This window comes from Camelus bactrianus, chromosome 19 (genome assembly GCF_048773025.1).
Source record: "Camelus bactrianus isolate YW-2024 breed Bactrian camel chromosome 19, ASM4877302v1, whole genome shotgun sequence".
Classification (NCBI taxonomy): Eukaryota; Metazoa; Chordata; class Mammalia; order Artiodactyla; family Camelidae; genus Camelus; species Camelus bactrianus.
In genome coordinates, this window is record NC_133557.1 from 47,015,901 (window position 1) to 47,031,990 (window position 16,090).

General features: G+C 41.6%; 1 long non-coding RNA gene across 1 annotated transcript; it reads left to right on the plus strand.

Moving 5' to 3' along the window:
• The first annotated feature begins 292 nt into the window (after positions 1-292).
• LOC141574014 (uncharacterized) lies at positions 293-11,853 on the plus strand. The gene is made up of 3 exons (XR_012500517.1): positions 293-391; positions 786-912; positions 11,795-11,853. It is a non-coding gene; the product is annotated as an uncharacterized LOC141574014 (long non-coding RNA).
• Positions 11,854-16,090: the final 4,237 nt, after the last annotated feature.

Sequence of the window (16,090 nt, forward strand, 5' to 3'; positions counted from 1 at the left end):
AGATCAGGGAGCCTAGGGGCTTGGCAGCGGGGCCTAGGGGGAGAGGGGAGCAGAGTTGGGGAGGGACCCGGCTTCAGAAACAGCTCCTGCACCTGTCCCCGTGACCAAGCCACACAGCTTTTAATTGGCCTGGGCCACTCTCCTGGCTGGTTGTCACCCTGGGCAGAACCTTGAGAAATGAATTTGAGGGGTGGGCAGAAGTCACCTAGGGGTCACAGAGGACTTTGGTCAAGTCCACAGTGTCTTTTCTGTTCATGTGACTTCACTTGCCGTTTATCTCAGGATCTGAGGAGCAGGAGCAAGGAACTCAGGGAGAGATCCAGGAAGACTTCCGACTGTGTTAAGAGAGGACAGACACAGTGACACGGGGAGCGAGGACTATCGCAGCAAGGTAAAATTACTTCACAACTATTGCCCAGAGCTGCAGGTGTGAGAGAGCCTAAGCCTGTCTCAGAGTGCAGGGGACAAGCGGAAAGGAATGGTAACATTTCCACTGACAATTGAAATTTTGTAAAATGGCCTGCTACTGTTGGTTGTATCACTTGAATGAATGCAGGTGTATTTCTGTGGGCATTTATAGGTCCACTCAACCACACCAGCCCCTCTTGCCCCCAATCAGGGGTGGGTTTTCTCAATCACAGTGCCCCTCCTGCTTGGGTGGGCCATGCTGCTGGTCCTCGCCTGGGGCCGGATTGCTACAGGACAATGAGTCCCCGAGGCACGGCCTGGGAGACATGACAGGAACACCTCTGCTCTTGACTGGGCGCCTCCTTTTCCCCCTGCAGTGTAAGAATGCCGGTGACTCAGTTAGAAGCATGCATCCAAGCCGTCCTTCCGTGTCATCACCATCTAGAAGCGGAGCCTGAATCTTCTGAATTTCTCCAGAATGTGGTTTACAATCACTTTCGAGAAGTGAGTGTGTGTTCTCTTACAAGTGGAGGAATTACTGCCGTTTTCCTGGAACTTACTCACTACTAGTCCATCTAATGTTTCTGTGCTAGGATTCAGTATGGCCTGCTAAAATTTCTGGAGTCAGATCTTGAAACCCTGATGAACAGGATTATTTTATTTCTTTATATGATAGTCTTTTACTTTCAAAATTCAGAATTTTTGGTTCTTTCAGGATTTTAGGGGGGTTTGGAGAAACAACTTTGCTCTTACCTTCCTTGCGACCTGTTGCTTTATGCCTCTAACCCGTCTTCTGTCACATTTTAGGCGGTTCCATTTGTGACCCTGTCCAGGTTGTTCATATTATAAAACATAAAGCCTGTGAAAGTACAATTCCTCTTATTCCGAAGGTATTCCACAGACACTACTTAAATCTGGGTGTGGTTTTAAGAAGGCAGAACTATTAGAACATGTACATGCAGGTTGCTAGTGCAAAATCCCCAAATCAAAATTCTAGCTAAATATCTAAAATCTTTCTAATCTAACTTGGATTTGTATGGATAAGTGAAGCAATTTGCTAAGAACTCAAGACCAGGGTTAGAATACAGGCTGGTGTAGCTCAGCAGGTCCTCCCGAGGTGGCGATGTGCCAGAGGGTGGGGATGAGAGGAAAGGGCAGGGCCGGGGGGAGAGGGCGGGACTGAGGGGAGAGGGCGGGTCCTGCCATCCCTGAGCTGATAGTTTCATGGCAAAGAACTTCACCAGGTGAGGAACTTGGAGTTTCTTCTAAGAACAGTGGGTTTGAATAGAGTCTTAAAAGCATGGGAGTGACACAATCCCTTTTGTCTCAAGTAGGGAAGAGCGGCTGGGGGAGCCAATGGGAGACTCATGAGTCCAAGTGGGCAGTATTGGTGGCTTCCACCTGAGCGGTGGGACGGTCAGTGGGAAAAAGCGAACAGATGGAAGACATGTTAGATGGTAAAATGAAAAGATGAATGATGTCTGTGAGGGTAGGATGGAGTAAGGCCTGGGTTTCTGGGTGGATTAATGAGGTAAATGAGGGTCCTGCTGTGCTCTGAGGAGGGAAAGCTGCAGAGGGAGTCCTGGGGGAAAACTGATGATTTCAGCTGTGGGTAAAATGAAAGGCTGTTAGATGTGTGGTCTGGGAGCTCAGGTGAGAGCCAGTAGTGAGTAGGGGGGAGGGGAGAGAGACCTTCAAATCATTTTGTCTTGTGAATTTACAAAAAAGTGTGAGTAATACACTTAAGCCTCTATATTCTGGATTTAAAACCCATTAACATTTTGCTATATTGACTGCAGAGGTTCTTAATTTTTTTAATAGAAATAAAAGAAATAGAAACAAAATAGTGGAGTTAATGAACATCTTACAGTGGATCTGTGTCCTTGTATGTATTTTGATACCTCATCTGTTTATAACTAAAATCTATTAAAAGTTAACTAGTTTAGCATAAGTGTTAAACAGAGGGACGAGACACACACTGTTGGGAGTTGAAGTTGATCTCCTTGGGCAAATTATGTAGCCTCTCTGTGCCTTAGCTCCATCTTCTGTGATTGCCCACCGGGCCCTCGTCACAGCTGATTTCCTAGATTAGACGTTGGGAGAGAGGCTGCTGTAGGGAGTGTGAAGTGGCAACTGCCAGGGACACTGAAGAGAAAGACAAAAACAGATTAAAGCCGATAAACTGAGTACAACAAATACCCTCAAAAGAGAAGGAATCCCACAGTCTATTGAGCCACTTAGAGTAAGGGAAACAAAGCCACGTGGACCCAAACTTCTTGAGCATGTGAGTATTGTGGGTGGAAATATGTCATCAGAAAAGGGTTGAGAAAAGGCCTTTTGGTTTCCCTTGATGTTTCCGGTAAGGATGGACAGCAGAAGGGAAAACACCCCGCTTCAAAGTGAAAGCTGCTGTTTTGTGTGAAACTGATCAAAGGTTGGAAACCAGTCATCAGCGGTGCTGGCAGGTGAACAGCCTTCTGGATTGGGTGAGGCATCTACTGTGACTTCCTGGTGACCTGCTGGGTAGGGTCTCGGAGATGGGCAGTAGGTCTGCCGGGTGACCCGGGCATAACCCCGGGCTCTGAAGCTGCTGATCTGACTAGCAGAACTGGGCACAAGCAGTCTTAATGGGGCAGCTCTGGATGTGGCCTGGGACACCTGCCATGCTGTGGGGGAGAAGAGGGCTCCCCTGAGGGGGTGTCCCTGCGAAGAGTGGAAAAATCCACATGCAGGGACGGAAGAGCCTCTGAGCAGGGGGCCGGATGCACAGGCATGACTGGCTGAGCACGGAGGGTTCGGGGAGCCGGAAGTCATACAGTGGCCGGAGCAGCCTTGTTCCTGAGAAACTGGAGGGAAAACATGCTGAAAAGGCAGGCTGCGGACAGACCCTGTGGTGGGTCATGAGTGACAGGAAAAGACTGGTCAGGCAGGCACGAGAAAACCCTGTGGGCGTCCCAGCTGGGGCGTCACGCCGGAGGGAGGAGCAGATTTATAGACTTTGCCACTTATTAGCTGTGTGACTTTGAGCAATATCACCCCACCTCTCTCTATATATATGTTCATCTGTAAAGTGACACAGTGGAAGCTCGTGTCATCAGAAGGCTTAGTTTAGCTCTGATCCTCTGTGTCCAGTCCTGTCAGTGCTGCCCTGCAAGCTTCTGCAGCAGCTGTTCTTACCCTGAGATGGGAGGGCGTAGAGGGACATTGTAGCTCCCGAGGGCAGGAAGGGGTTGCTTTAAAAACAGACATGTAGCCGCCTGCAGCTGCAGACCCGCAGGCAGTTTGGTTGACGGTCGTCGTGGAGAGGACTTTGGAGGCCTTAGCATCGTCTTAAGACTTGCTTTCCCTTGGGGACCGGAATTGCCTTTGCAGATTAATGTTGAAGATTTGGGCTTCTGCCAAAGCTGTTTTCAGAGATGGGTTTATACGTAACATATCGTATAAAATAAAATGCTTTTACTTAATGTGTGGGTCTTTGCAGCTGTTGGGAACAGCTCTGTTGGCCTGGTCTCCACGGACGACACTAGGGGTCAGCAGAGCGTGCGGGAGGGCAGGCAGCCCGTAGTGCTGCTGCGGGGTGTTCTCCCCAGTAGGGCACTCTGCTGAGTTGACTCTTCTCTGGGTTTGGTTGCCAGATGAGCAGACAGCAATGTAATGAGTTTTGGTGGGATTGTATAATGACAGGAAGAAAGAGGGACCCATATTTTTCTGGACTAGGACACGCATTTTGTTCTTGATCCAGTGTGTTTCACTGCGGATTTGATGAGTTATGTCTGTTCTGGATCTGATTTGGGCTAATCTGTTTATTTGGAAAGGAACCGAGATGGAATTATTGCAGGCACCTTGTTCTTTAATAAGTCCTGTGCAAACATAAACACGGATGAAGCGTACGTTTGAATTTAGTGGCGTGGGAAAGGGTTTCTGCACATTTCAGGGAAAGTTAAGGCAGAATTCCTCTTCTTTGTGGGCAGGGAATTGGGTCCACCTGTTTTTTCTGTAACGGTTTCTGAGAGCAGTTTATGGTAATTAACCAGAATTGACAAATGGTGGCACACATTGCATTTAAGAGCTGGCCTGTGCAAACTTGTATATTGGACAGGTGGATTTCACAGATAGATGGGAGAGAGAAGAAGCACAGGCATGGGCACCCCAGCTTCAGGTTTAAATCGCCATTTCCGCACCACAGGAACTTGGACTAGAATGTAACCTCACTTAGCCTGTTGGTGAATCAGTAAAAGGGCATGATAATATTCACTTCTTCCTGGGTTTGTTGTAAGTTGTGTCGACTGAAATAAATGTGCAGCCTAAAAGTTAAGAGTTAAGTTTTATTTGGCGGGAGGACTAGAGCTGGGATGACAGCCTCTCAGATTGCTCTGAGGGATTGCTCCAAAGTTTTAGGGAAGGAGCAAGGATATATAGGAGCTTTACAACAAAGACCAGGTAGTTGGAACAATAAAAGATTGCTTGTTATCTAAAGAAAACCAGATATCTCAAGTTTAAGAATTTAGTACTTTTCTGTGTATGGCAGGAAGCAAACATTTGGGCTCACTGAATTCATTCCTTTGACAAGCACCTAGCTATCTAGGGCCAGTATCCTCTCCTTTCTTATTCTGAGTCCCCTCAGAAGGCACCATTGTGAGTGGCTGCAGAGGCGGGGCTGAAGGCCTGTCCTCGCTGGGGGGTGGCAGCAGCTGCTGATGACTTGGTTTCAGCATTCTTTGTTTACTGACATGGTTGCAGTATTTTCCTTCGCATTGTAGTACTTTCATTCACAGTGCTCCCCCTTGGTCCTAAATTCGACCAATATTTTGAGACATTCCATGACCAATTTTGTCCCATGGTGCTAGGATGGCCCATTCGTAGTTCAGGTGAAGAATCTTCTGAGCTGCCATTCAAGGTGTTAGGTGTTTTATCAGGCCCTGTTGATACTAAAAGTTCTCTGGATCGCCTGTCTTACTAGTCTATTATAATCCAGGAAATGTAAACCCTTCATTGCTCTTTCCCATATCTAGAATCACACTATTAAAAATTTTTTATGCCGGGTTATAAATTTTATCTATTTCTTCAAGATGTTTAGCCATCATCAATCTTGTTGTAGGCCTATTTACACATTGGGAAATGTAAGATAACAATTTTATAAAATAGGATATAAGTAATACAGCTAGTAACGTTAATAAAGTCACGAGTAAGAATTTAACAGTCGATAAGTTATATTTCTGGGTTAAAATTTTGCTTGTGTTTCTGATTGAGTTTGGGTGATCTTATGAGAAAGTTCATATTTATGGTCAGGCTCAGAGTAGTTACTATTTGGCCAGGTGAAGTCTCACACCTTGTAAGATCAAAAGTGGCCTAAACAAAACTATAATTTCTTTTAAGAATAACGTTTCTGAGGGCTATCTAGTTAGAGCCTTGGAGTAGGGAAACCCACCAAGGCAACACAGAAGTACTAGACATAGGTAATTTACCATAAACTTAACAATTGGAGTGGTTCATAATCAAAGGTAGGAGAAATTATCAATGTAATTAGTATACAGGCCTGGTCCGGTGTCTTGGGTCAGCTATCTACCTAAGATGTCGTCTTCTTCTCATCCTGCCCTGTTAGCTTTTTCTCCATTTGGGCATTGTTTTAAGGTGAGCAGTGCTCTATAGGCCAGTGCATTGCAGGGGCTGTTTCTCATTGGAAATGAGTCCGAAAGTCCGTTTCCTTCAGCTTTCCTGTGTATGCTCTAGTTAATAGTACCTGATAAAGGGTCCTTCCATTCAGGTTGGAGACAGTTCTTTAAGTCATGCCTGTTCAGTATGTATAATCCCCTGGCTGCAGGTCATGGGACATTGGAACTTTACCCAAGGATAGATGACTGAGCTTCAGAAACAAACCTCGAGTATCCTTTTAATAATTCCATTAAACTCTACAGCAATGTGACATAACAGCAAGGAATGATCTGGGAAGTGTCTTAGTAAATATAGACCTCAATTAACAAAACTAGAATTTAGTATCCACTAAAATATAATCTTTTTCTCTCTAAAGTTACCCTCATTTTTCTCAAATATAGCCAAATCAAGATTAATTTTTTTGCAAGTTAAGTCTGATTATTTGATCATATAGGCTTTTTTAAATTGGCTGTGTTGGAAGTTTTAATAAGGAGTCTCAGGGTAGAAAGTTAATAAGGTTTTCTAAGGTCAGGAAAGCCATGTCAAGGGCTTGTCATAGATTTCTGCCTTACAGATTTAGGTAAATTCTTTTCTCTTTAACATCCTTAAAATACCTTGAGATTCATTTATCTGTTAGGAGATGATCTTCCTAATTTATCTGATGGAGCCACTGGGGACCTAAGAGTTTTTAGTCTCTTGAGGGATCAGATGGAGAGAAAAGGTAACTCTTCCAAGTCTGCTTACATAGGTATAATTTATCAAATTGCCGTGAATCACAGCTAGCTTAAGGAGAAGAGTTTCTTTATGTCTGGGAAACAGGTTAAAGCCAGTAGTATTTCAAACAAAATCGAAAATTATAAGCATATTCATCAGTTTACTCAGTCCCATGTAACTAATTCTTTTAATCAGAGTTTTCATTAGAACTTTAAAATTTCTTACCCAGTTTAGTTCAGTGCTCTAGTTTGAAATTTATTAGAAACCAGTAAATCTCCTTGAAGAGAAAGCATTTTGCAAAATCATCAGAAGAAAACAATTACCTGTCTATTAATGACAAAAGATTTAACAGCATGGTTAAACACAGTTACACTATAATCGATAAAGAAACCTGGTCACAATAACCAGAATTATGACTGGTAACATTTCAGATATACCAGAATTTTAGAGAGTCCATATAATTTCTAGAATATCTATATTAATAATACTTTCTCATACAATATAAACTAGGAAGGTTTACCATTCATTTGAGAATACTTCTCATGTTACTTAACATGCCAAATGAAAATTACTATTTTAAAATCTCTCTTTGGGATGTTTCAGGGGCCCTCAGTAGCATCCCAAAATTAACTGGAGATTAAAAGAACTTTAATTAGAAATTGATATTTGGGGAACTTGTTAAAAGATTTCAAAACACTTCATCAGATAAACGTATAGATCACTGTAAAGTACTTATTCATTAACAAGAAAATATTTCAAAGGTAAAGGCAGAACAGATCAGTTAAGTGGTATAAGAAGCTTTACAATCTTTTACTGAAGGTGGTTTAACATTTTAAGAAAATTTTTTCCTCTTAATATAGAGAAAACCAAATCTAGTCTTGTACCAGCTTACTTCTAAGATTCAGTTACTTTGCCCAAATTGATTCTAAACTTAGCCAATTCCGACTACGTACAAAAGTCTTTCCTCAGGGTTCCTCTTCCACAAGACTTCCACAGCTTTCTATTCTCGTATTAGTGTGTCCCTTATTTTCTCTTCCATTCTGAATTAACCGGCTTTAGTACAAAGTCACTATTTTCATTAACGAAATATAATTCCATTCCTTATATCTTCATTTACACATTCATTTTACTTTCCTAGGATACTGAGATATTTCCCTTAATAATAGAGACTATTTCAGGGTGGCACCAACTATTTATTAATATTTCTAAACACCTTTAGTTTCTCTGTAAGAGGAAGTTAAATGTTAAGGAATTCATATTTCAATCTTATTTTATCTCAAAATGGCATAGTTATTTAATCAACTCCTCTCATTTAACTTTATTTAGCACAACTCTAGAATTAAAAGATACCAAATATTTAGAGATTAACTTAAGCATACATTTTAAAAATATATTTTAAAGAATTTACCCAAAGCTCTCCTCATTTGCATTTAATTTACTTAAAGTTTTATCACACCACATTACTATTATTTTTTTTGACAAATCTGCAACACATATAACATGATCTTATTTGACTTTCATTAAACCTATGTACAGTAAGTGTATTGTACTTAATATTGATGACTTTAAAGGTGTCTATATTAATTAGGACATACTTAAACTAAACTTAATACCAAGTGTTATCTTAATATTGAATATTTTCCAGTTCACCTGACGGTGAAGGTCAATTTGGTCAGTTTTTATTTTAAAAATACTTAATTTGTAAGCTCTTAATTTTTACGTCAATTAAGCAGAACTCTTTGACATTGAATTTGTTTTTTGGTTTTTTTTTAGCCGTAGATATACCTCATATGTGTAATGTGTACACAGGCTTATAAAAATACAAAAGCTAAAGATTTCATAGATTCACTTTAATACTTACCTATGAGGTAGGTATAATAATAGTTGGAGTAAGCTGAATTTGCTTGTTCAAATCACTAAGGCTTACTATTTTTGAAAAAGGCATTTAAGATTTCTTGACAAAGTCTGAAGGACCCGTCAGAGTTCTGAGTTCTAAAATGCCAAAAATTTCTTTGGCCTTAAGTTTTATCTCGTTGAGCTAATTAGGCTCAGCCCTAGGTCACTGTTTGCTGTATTTACATTTCTGATCTGGAAGACAAAGACAGACACTTCCAGTTCCCCCAGAGAACTGCTCTGTCACCCAGGCCCAATTGTATCTCCATAATTTGCTTTTTTGTATCAGTGACAAGAACTGTAAACAAAGAATTCCATGTTTTAAAACTTTAAGGTTTACGTTATCAACTCTTCCAAAGCTTGAGTTATAAGAAAGGTCTCTTTTCCTTGAGTTATAAGTTGAACCCAGGGTAAACCTCTTATTATATTTTTTTATTAGCCACTGAATATTAGTTTTTAGTTTTACATTATATTTGCGGCTCATGTAACTGTATTCGTTTCCATTAGTTTATTCAGTTACTATTTTCTGAGAGACAGATATGTGCCCAGCCTTATAATACCAAGAAGGGAAGCGTTTACCCATTGAAACTTCTGTATCCCACAATGTAATTAAGCAAAAGTTTTATATAAAGCCCATTTAAATATACCAATTTTACAAACTTTTATCTCAATTTTATTAACTCATATCTTTAATTTTAGTATTTATTAGGTTTAATCAATAATTTTAATTTCTAGAAGGAGTGCCAGAAGCCTTTTTCTTATTCTTTTCTTTTTTTTTTTTCTTGTGTGTGTTTAATGTATCTAATTTTATAGAAAAGTCTCTGGGATCGCCAAGTTTAAATAAAGCGGGCTTGTTTGAACTTTAATGTTGAGGGGGCAGTTGTGGAACTCTTTGGCCTTTTTTTTTTTTTTTGTATTTTAACTTTACGTAGTGTAGCATCAAAACCTTGTATTTAAATCCAAAATTGTCCATTTTATTTATCTCATTCAAAATAACCATTTAAAAATATTTGCACATTTGGGATAAACCCATTATCTTTTTTTTTTTTCATTAAGAAAAAATCTTTCGACATTTTTACATTCCTTTTTCCAGTTACTCAACCTAATTAACATTAATTATTCTAAGTTTTTATTAGCATCTCTAAAACCATTGATGGGAAAGTAAAAACACAAATGTAGCTTTTCAAACCAGATTTTTTTTAACTAAGTTCTTAGGTTAACCATTAGATATGTTTTTCTACCTTTAAACTTGATTTAAATAGGTACCGATAAAACAGCTGTTTATAATGAGAGCTCTTTCAAATTTCACCAATTTAAGTTTTTCCAAATTAAAGGATCCATCATATGGCCATCATAATATATATATAGTGATTTTAAAAGAATAAGATGAAGAGGCTTTTCTACATGAGAGTGGGGGTGTTGCCTAAATAAAATTCAAAAGTTTACTCTCCAAAAGGTAAAGGCATTTGTGGTCCAGCCTGATGCAACAAAGCTTAAGATGGCAAAATATCTGAAAATTGGTACTATAAAAGGATTGTTGAGAATCCCAATTTATTTGCGTTGCCACCTTATGTACACAATACTTGTACCTTTTGCATGGCAGAGTCCAAGTTTTCCTTTAAAAAAAAGGAAACACATATATACATACATACACAAACATAAAATACCCAGAGAAAGATAAAACATTTACATTTCAAGTACATAGGAAGAGAAATACAAGTTCCCCGTAAAGGGGTTTTTGTTTTTATAAGTTCAGAATTCCAAAAAATGTTTTTATCAGGCCTGGTTAGTTACTTTCAGAGTGAGAGTTTTTTTTTTTTTTTTTTTTTTTTTTTTTACCCAATTAATGTTGGAAGTTTTGTCCGTATATAAACCTGGCTGTGGTATTAGTTGAAGGCTGGCAATATTTCATTTCTTTTTCTTTTCTTTTCTTTCCTTTTTTTTTTTTTTTTTTTTTGAAAGTTCTATTACCCATTCTAAGTTCAGGTTGTCAGAATAAAATTGCTAGTAAGTTTTCCCGCAGGGACAACTCTATAGCATGAAGTCTTTGCCTCTACCATTCATGCAAGTTTCTCAGTCACCCGAGAAATCAGTTACAGGCTTGGGAGAGGGTCCCATTTTTGGAGTTGAAAGGTTCCTCCTAATAGTTTTACTTTTATTCCGAAAAATTCAATGGAGGTAACCAAATTGAGGAAACCATTAGACCAGCCTCTTATGTAACCACTCAGTCCTGAACCCAGTGTCTTCCAACTTGGACCCACTCGGAACGTCTCCATTGGGTGAGTGTTTTCCTGGTATCTTTCCACCAGCCCCACCTCGGACGTCTCCTCAAGGTGGGTATTTCCCGTTATCTTTCAACCAGGCCCCACTCAGTATGTCTCCACTGGGTGGGTAACTCACCCCCATATCTTTCAACTGGAGGCCCAGGTACCTGGATACACCGCCAAATAAAACTCAGGATCATCAACCAATATGGGAGATCCGAGAACTAGGAGAGACTCAACCAAATTCATCTGGACTCCCCAAGGAGGCGGGTGCGCACAAAGGACCACTGCTGGTAACAAGGCTCCGGTTACTCGGAGAGTTCAGGTGGAGAGAAGTCTGCTCTGGGTCCCTTCATGGTGTCCAAAACTGTTGACAGAAATATATGTGCAGCCTAAAATTTAAGAGTTATGTTTTATTTGGCGGGAGGACTCGAGCCGGGATGACAAGCTCTCAGATCGCTCTGATGGGCTGCTCGGAAGAGGTTGTGGAGGAGCTAGGATATATAGGAGCTTTACAACAAAGACCAGGTAGTTGGAACAATAAAAGATTGCTTGTTATCTAAAGAAAGCCAGGTATCTCAAGTTAAAGAATTTAATGCTTATCTATGTATGGGAGGAAGCAATCATTTGGACTCAATGAATTCATTCTTTGGACAAGCACCTAGCTACCTAGGGCAAGTATCCTGTCTTTTCTTATTGTGAGTCTGCTCAGAGGGCACCATTGTGAGTGGCTGTAGAGTCTGGGCTGCAGGCCTATCCTAGCTGGGGGATGGCGGCAGCCTCTGATGACTTGGTTTCAGCATTCTTTGTTTACTGACATGGTTGCAGTATTTTCATTCACATTGTATTATTTTCATTCACAGACTGAATATGGATATTCTGGAAACTTGGAAAGCAACCGAGATGGAATTACTGCAGGTAACTTACACTTTAATATGCCGTGTGCAAACATAAACACAGATGAAGCATACATTTGAATTTAGTGGTGTAGGGAAGGGGTTCTGCACATTACAGGAGAAGGCAAGTCAGAATTCCTCTTCTTTGTGGGCAGGGATGTGGGTCAACCTGTCTTTTCTGTAGCGGTTTCTGAAAGCAGTTTATGGTAATTAACCCACATTGACAAACACTGGCACACATTGCATTTAAGAGCTGGCCTGTGCAAACTTGTGTATTGGACAGGTGGATTGGAGAGAGACATAGCCCAGGCCTGGGCTCAGATTCACGTTTAAATCGCCATTTCCTCACCAAAGGGCCTTGGACTAGAGTGTAACCTCCCTTAACCTGTTGGTGAATCTGTGAAATGGGCATGATAATATTCATTTCTTCCTGGGTCTGTTGTAAGTTGTAAACAGTACTATAACACACATGAAGCACTTAACACACTGGCACTTAGCAGTGTTCATTGTGTCTGCCCGCACCACTTGGCGTGAGTCAGAGCCGTAAAAGCAGCATGTGTCTATTGAGGATGCACTGGTAGCCCCTTGAATAGGTTGTGAATTTGGTGATTTCCTTTAATCCTTGTAACTCTATGTGCCATGGGCAGTTATTTTCATGGGCAGATGAGGAATCTCAGGGTAAAGAAGACTGTGTAATTTGCCCAAAGTCAGACCATAATTTTGGGTGCAGGGTCCTCGGTTCAGCATGGGCCTCTGGGCCTTCTGCCCTCTCCGTTCAGCACCAGAGCCAGAAGTAGGGTCGCCTGTCTCCCAGCCCAGAATATCCAGCAGGCAGCAAGCCACACCTGGACCTGTGCTGCTTAAGCAAAATCTCCAGAGAGGAGGCAGTTACTAAAGGGATAAACATAAAAACAGACGACTGCAAACTGTGATCAGCTCTGAGAAGGAAAGGAACACGTCTCGCCGCGCAGAGCTGGGAGCTTTCCCTTCGGGGCTTTTCTGGGGGCGTTCATCTCAGCTAAACAAGCTCTGCTGCTGCACTAAGACAGGAAGGCAGGGCACGTGTGACCAGGTGGACTGGGCCTCGTTGATCATACTCATTCCCCATTAAGCGGCAGCTGTCATGGGCACTTACATAGTAAACAGATGTCGGCCATAATCATCACGTACTTTGCTCGGTAGTTTTATTGGTCTCACCTTTGAGATGACGTAATAGAAGCTGGGAAGATTGTTGCATGCCAGTGATTACCATGGAAATACCCCTACTTGTCTTTCAACCTAGACTGGTGTGGCTGTCATGTCCCAGCCCTGTGAATGGCATCGTGTAGCTTCTTCCAAGAGGCCCAAATGACTGACATTGATTTTCTTAATTCGTAGGAAATGGTATGTGACAATAAGAGAAAAAGGTTGTAAGAAATTGTTTGGAAAACTAGAACAAAATCCAATACTTCCTCAGCTGGGAAAGTGTACCCAGTGTCACTCATCCCACTCACTGCCTGGCATCTCCTCCCTGCCAACTATCTGTTCAGAAGCCACTCTGAGCCTTTGAAGGGCATTTTGGCTCATGACACTGTTGACTAGGACCTGTGACATCTCTGTCCCTGGTTAGTTCTCCCTTCAAAGCCATTTAAATTTTATGCAGGCCCCTCCACTCAGATGTAAGAATAGCCTCTTTAAACTTCTTGATGCAGCTCCTTAATGAAGATCTTGCGAAGGAAACCTAGCCAAAACCTGGGATGTATGCACATAGTGACTGTAACCTCAGCATTTCTTGAAGTTCAGATTCAGAGGGGTGGGAGACATAGGAAAAGTTTTTAAGGTAGAAAGGGGAAAGCGAAAGGACGCAGGCTGTGTGAGACTGAAACATCTCGGTCCCAGCCAGCAAAGCACCTGCATTCTGGATGGTGTGTGGGGAGTGCAGAATTCTCACAAAGAAGAGGTGCGATGGGAGGGAGGACAGTTAGGTTCTTTACTGGGGAAGGAAAAAGTGGGCTGAAAATTTCCTGGTTGAACAAGAGGACTGTGACATGATGTGCTTGTATTTTGGAGTGAAGGGTTTTGTGCGGACAGGCCTAGGGAGAACGCTGTTTGGCTGGGGAGTTAGCACAACAGAGAAACACAGCGAATCGGGGCGACCCCAGGGCCCCTGCTGGGGAGGGGCTGCCCGCCATTTTGAGCCCTGGAGGCTGTTTCTGACCCTTAGATGGGGCCTCAGAACTCCCTTCACAATCCAGTCCTGTTGATACAAGAAAACAGATGTGGGGCATGAGAAGGGCTGTGTCCCAGGCTTTGGTTGAGCCCCTGGGATGTGCCTCGCCAGATGTGGGTCCTTGGCTTCAGGCAGGAAAGAATTCAAGAGCAAGCCACTGTTGAGTAAAGGTAGATTTATTCAAAGAGACACATTGAAAGGCAAGAGAAAGGACACAAAGTGTGGTGGTTGGGTGCTCAGATTAAAAGTAGATGCACACCCCACAGAGTGTGGGCCTTCTCCGAAGAGGGAGAGAGAGGGGTGACCTCTAGTTGGCACTGTGTTGCTGGTTTTCACGGGCTTGGTGGTTTCATATTCTAATAAGTAGAAGGACAAGCCTAAGGGCAAGGGGCTGGGATTCCCAGGGAGTTGGCCATTTCCCACCCTTTGACCTTTTGTGGCTAGCCTTGGGACTGCCATTGTGCCTGGGGGCAGGTTATTCACCATGTTACTAGTACAATGGGTGTATAATGAAGCTCAAGCTCTCCTAGAAGTTAAATCCCTGCATCCTGAGCCTCAAGGCCTATTGGGGTTTGAATCCTTCACCATTTTGATGTTAATTGCTGTGGCCTTCCTTGAATGGCTGTGCTCTGCCCCTGTCTCTCTGTGATGACACAGAGAGAGCTAAGGCCGGGCCCTGCCTGTGCTCCTGTATTTAACATTGGTTGGGGTGGGGTGGGCTGAGGATGACTCTGAATGGTGAGAAGGATGTTTCAGATTCTTGCAAGTGGGACATGGGGACCTGCCAGCAGCCTCCGCAGATTTATCACAAGGCCATTAGTCGCTTGTGTCCCTCATCTTTTACTATTTTTCTTTTTTCTTTTTAGGTATTTAATCTAAATTTAATATCAGGGTTTTTTAGGAAAGAAATTTCTCTTTTTCTTTTCTTTGGGGTTCTTTGGGGGGGGTAGGTAATTAGCTGTATTTATCTGTTAGTGGAGTCCCTGGGGCTTGAACCCAGGACCCCGTGCACGCTAAGCACACGCTCTACCACTGAGCTCTACCACCCGCCCCATCATCTTTTTCTTTTCGCTTTAGCTGCCAAGAATCTTACAGCTGAATTTCTAGTCGACCTTTAACACTTGTCCTGATTTCATGGCGTCCAGTTTTATGACTTTACCTCCCCCTGGTTTCATTTAAGTATTGAATCTCCATTTTCTCTTCACTCTCACTTTTGTCTTTTTGTTGTTATGGTTGTTAAGCTGTGTTTAAAAAATTGTTTAATTTCTCTTTTAGCAGGAGGCTGAAAGTAAATAAATATGTAAACAAACTTATCACACTTAAGTGATTTTATACATTCTAAGCTGTTTCGTAGTTACTTAAAAACTGAATTGAATATTAAATTGATAACATTTTTAAATTATTTTTTAATTTTTTCTAAAGCTATATCTGATTTAAAATGTGATATAAGTTCCAGGTGTAAAATAGTTGCTCCATTTATAGTTATTGTAAAACATTGGCTGTATTTCCTGTGTTGTAAGATACATCCCTCTAGCGTGTTTATGTTACATGTAGCAGTTTGTATAAGAAAGTTGTGTAATGCAGAGTCTGGGGCGTGGCTGTGTCTGGCCGAGGTTCACAGTCACCCTGCCTGTCAGAGCCAAGGACTTCACTCCTGTCTGCAGGGGAGCGAGTGGAGACAGCTCTCATCAGCGCTGGCACCACCCTCTGAGTGGCAGTGACAGCAGTGACTGTCTGTGGCCGTGCAAAGTGTTGTTCCAGGAGATTTACATGCATTTCTTCATTTAATAGCTAAAGCCCTCCTGTGAGGAATCGTTTTATGTTTTTAATGAGTAATTCAATTTATGTTTATTTTGATAGAATTCAAACTTACGGAAAATTTACAGGAGTAGTACAATGAACACTCAGATACACTTCACCTAACAGGGCAGTATTTGTCCTTTTGTGTCTGGCTTATTTTAGCATACTGTTTAAAGGTTCATCCAGTTTGTAGCCTGAAACAATAATTTATTCTTTTGGTTTAATAATATCTTTTTTCTTTTTTTGTTGTTTTT